Below are 4649 nucleotides of genomic sequence, written 5' to 3' on the forward strand. Positions count from 1 at the left end.
CACGTGTTTATGAGTACTGATCGAATTATCGATTTACTCCCCATAGTTCCTGAAATTGAAAGAACTTTTTGGCAATGAAGAAGACATGCAGCTCAAAGAAGGACCGAAGAGATGAACTTTGAAAATCTGAATCAAGGAAATGGAGCAAAACCTGCTCAAAATCCTATCCTTATTGCTGATGATAGGGATAAAGCTCTAAGACCGTATGTCATGCCAATGTTTCATGATCTTAATCTGGGTATTAGGAGACTTGATATCGAGGCAGAATAGTTCAAGCTAAAGCCAATTATGTTCCAAATGCTTCAGACAGTGGGCCAATTCAGTGGAATGCTTATCGAAGATCCTCACATTCACTTAAGACTATTTATGGAGGTGAAAAATTCTTTCAAGCTAGCCAAAGTACCCGAATATGCACTACGATTAAAGTTGTTCCCAAATTCGCTAAGGGACAGAGCTCGAGCATGGTTGAACTCATTGCCACCAAATTCCATTATCACATGGCAAGAGTTACCAGAAAGTTTTCTTGTGAAGTACTTCCCACCTGGCAAGAATGCTAAGTTGAGGAATGAGATTACTATCTTCCAACAATTGGATGATGAGTCCTTGTATGAGGCATGAGAGAGGTTTAAAGAACTATTATGAATATGCCCTCATCATGGAATTAGAACTGAAGGCACTTCCCTCAAATTTAAAATATGTTTATTTAGGTAACGCTTCTACTTTGTCTGTGATTGTTTCAATAGAATTGACCGAAGAGCAAGAAGTAAAACTCATCCTAGTATTGAAACAATTCAAGAAGGCTATCGGATGGACCATAGCCAATATCTGTGGCATTAGTCCATATTTATGCATGCACAATATTATCCTAGAAGATGGCAAGAAAGGGACGATTGATGGAGAATGAAGACTGAACCCCATCATGAAGGACGTGGCAAAAAAAAATCATTAAGTGGTTAGATGCGGGTATAATTTACCCTAGCTCAGATAGCTTGTGGGTAAGTCTAGTCCAGTGTGTGTCAAAGAAAGGAGGTATCATGGTCTTTGAGAACTAGAATAAGTAATCAATACCAACCAGAACGGTTACGGGATGGAGAATTCGCATCAATTACTGGAAGTTGAACAAGGCGACAAGGAAAGACCACTTTCCTTTATCGTTCTTAGACCAGATGCTAGATAGACTCACTGGGTGAGACTATTACTGTTTCCTCAACAGATACTTGGGGTATAATCAGATTACAGTAGTGCCGGAGGATCAACACAAAACAACATTCACATGCCCGTATGGCATATTCGCGTTTAGACGCATGCCATTTGGTTTATGTAATGCACCTGGTACATTTCAAAGATGTATGATGTCTATTTTTACTAAAATTGTTGAAAAATATTTGGAAGTATTTATGGATTATTTTTCAGTATTAGGAGATACATATGATGATTGTCTAGCCAATCTAGCCAAGTTACTCAGGCGATGCAAAGAAACAAACCTCATACATAACTGAGAAATGTGTCTTTTTATGGTACGAGGAGGTATTGTTCTAAGGCATCGGATAACGAGACATGGGATCAAGGTCGATAAAGCAAAGGTAGATGTTATTCAGAAACTCCCACCTCTAACATCTTAGGAGCTTTTTGGGCCACGTCGATTTCTATCAGAGATTTCTCAAGGACTTCTCCAAAATTGCTAAACCCTTATGCAAATTAATAGAGAAGGACAAGATTTTCAAATTTGATGAGGAGTGTTTAAAAGCTTTCAATGATTTGAAAAGTCGGTTAGTTTTGGCACCAATCATTGTCACACTAGACTGGGCTTTGTCATTTGAATTGATGTGTGACGCAAGTGACTTCACGATAGGAGCTGTGATGGGCCAGTGAAGGAACAAAGTTTTTCATCCCATCAACTATGCAAGTCAGACTCTGACGGGAGCTTAGTTGAATTATATGGTAACAAAGAAAGAGTTACTTGCTATTGTGTTTGCTTTTGACAAGTTTCAATCTTATTTTGTAGGTACCAAAGTGACGGTCTATACAAATCATTCGGTAATTAAGTATTTACTTGCCAAGAAAGACGCTAAGTTGAGATTGATTCAATAGGTACTTCTACTCTAAAAGTTCGATCTAGAAATTCAAGATTGAAAGGGAGTAGAAAACCAAGTAGCAGACCTTTGTCCAGATTGGAGCTGCAAGAAGAGACTTTTCCAATTATACCCATTCAGGAGACATTCCCAGATGGACACATATTGAACATAAATCATATCCATAATACCCATTGGTTTGCTGATTTTGCTAGCTATCTAGCTTGTGATTTGATACCTCTTGATACGTCATATCAACAAAAGAAAAAGTTTCTTCACGATGTGAAGTACTATTTCTAGGAAGAAGCATACTTGTTTAGAAAGTGTGTATAACACCCCTAACTCGTATCCATCGTCAGATTCGGGTTACAGAGCATTACTATACAATCAAAACATTTAAAATTAATTCCATTCAATAACATAAACCAATCATAAACATACATATCATCCCTAAATCAAGCTCTCGAGGCCTTAGAAATACCTTAGAACAATTCAGGACCAAATTGAAATCACGTGGAAAGTCTAGGAAAATTTCACAAAAATTGGGAAACAAGGGTCACACGGCTAAGACGTAAGCTCGTGTCTCAAGCCGTGTAACCTTCAAACTAGGGACACATGACCGTGTCCCAGCCCGTGTCCTCACCCGTGTACCAGGCTGTGTAACTCTCTGAGTTGCCCCAACGCCTGTGTGCTAGGTTGTGTGTTAGGTCGTGTAACTTGTTGATTTGCATACAAAGGAACTCTCAAATGATACATGATCGTGTCACCAGGGGGTGTGCCTCACATGGCTGAGTCACACGCCTGTGTCTCAGGCCGTGTGGACCTAAAATTCACCTATAATCAAACCATCTCAATACCATATCATGCTTCACTTCTCAAGCCATTGATGCATACATTCAAAGAACCTAAATATTACCTAAACACACATCAAAATATCATTTCAATGTTCTAACACAACTAACCAATATGCCATTCAAAGGCACCTCCAATGCATTCATCACCACTTACCTAAACATGCAAACTTTACCACATTTCAATCATCAAATCCTAGTTCAAAACTTACCAAACATGCCACAACTTGACCATTACCATACCATTTAAAGTATACCATAGAAGTCATTCCAAACATGCATCATAAGTTAACCAAAATGATACAAGCTAGCAAGGTATCAAATGATACCAACCAAGCTAACTTCCACAACTTATACATAGCAAATCATCAACTAAACATTCAACTTAATGCCATTACAAGTCCACTTATACATGCCGTTATAACTTTGGCCAAAACATTCAAAGACTACCAATATTTATGCTTCATAATGTGATAGATCTCTGACGAGCTTCAAAACTGGCCGAGCTTTCGACAACTTATAAAACATGGGAAAGAAACTACGTAAGCAATTAATGCTTAGTAAGCTCGTATAACATAAACACAACTTACCATTTCATTTGCATAAATGTAAATAGCATAATTATAACACCAAATAAATCCATAAGCTTAGCACAATGCCTATACAATATCATTAAATCCACAAGTTAGTGAATTTGTGTAACATCTCGAAATAAGGCCTAAACAGAACAGTGGTTGTGAAACCATGAATTTGAGATAGAAGATTTTATTTTGATTAATTTTTATGATTTACCGATTGATTGGATGCATGTGTTAGAATACCGGTAAGAAATTTCAGCGATTGCATGTTTGAATTGCATATTAGGGTTTAATTGCAAAAGTGGGTAAATATGAGTTTTAGATGATAAAGGATTTAATTGAAGTGCATAATTGAAATAGTGGTTCTTAAATGGTAAGTAGACCATTAGATTTTCAGGGACAAAAATGGGCATGCATAGATAAAAATAACTAAAGTTTTAATGAAGGGCATTTTAGTCATTTTGTAATAAAAAGAATTAAAAGGGAAAAAGGTGGAAAAAAGTGTTCATCTTCTTCCATAAGGGCTGAAACATCAAGCGACACCATAGCTAGGGTTTCTTCACTTTCTCAAGCTCATAGTAAGTGCATCCAAGCCCCGTTTTTAATTTTCTTATGTTTTTAGAGTCCTCGTAGCTCGATTTAGCTTATTCTACCATTAATTCATGTTAGGGTTCATATTTGGAAAAATAACCATAGGTGAAATGGGTTTATTTTGATGTTTTATGGTAGAATATGAAGCTTGAAACTATGTTAAACAACTTTTGCTAGGCGATTTTAAGTGAAAACGAGTAAAACAACATAATCGGTAAAAATACCTAATGTTCATAAGTAAATGTTAGGGTGAGAATTTTATGTTGCCATAGACGAGAAAGATGTTCCGCGTGTCATAAAACATAAGAATAGGGGATGAAGTTTAATTTCTGAGCTTTGGGGCAAAAGTGTAAATATGTAAAAGTTTAGGGGCAAAATCATAATTTTGCCAAAGTTTGAGTCAAGGACTATTTTGATGAATGTGAGTATTAAATAAGCTAAATTTGCTATTATAGATCAAGAGAAACGAAATCTGGAGTTAGACCAGGGAAAAAAAGGTTGAGGACTAAGTTGCTAGATTTGATCGTATTTTGTACCGAGGTAAGTTTACGATAAAT

General features: G+C 36.7%; 1 non-coding gene across 1 annotated transcript; it reads right to left on the reverse strand.

Moving 5' to 3' along the window:
* Positions 1-555: 555 nt before the first annotated feature.
* Positions 556-662, reverse strand: LOC121216612 (small nucleolar RNA R71). Its single transcript, XR_005912793.1, has one exon. It is a non-coding gene; the product is annotated as a small nucleolar RNA R71 (small nucleolar RNA).
* Positions 663-4649: the final 3987 nt, after the last annotated feature.

Source organism: Gossypium hirsutum, chromosome D04, assembly GCF_007990345.1.
Source record: "Gossypium hirsutum isolate 1008001.06 chromosome D04, Gossypium_hirsutum_v2.1, whole genome shotgun sequence".
NCBI lineage: Eukaryota > Viridiplantae > Streptophyta > Magnoliopsida > Malvales > Malvaceae > Gossypium > Gossypium hirsutum.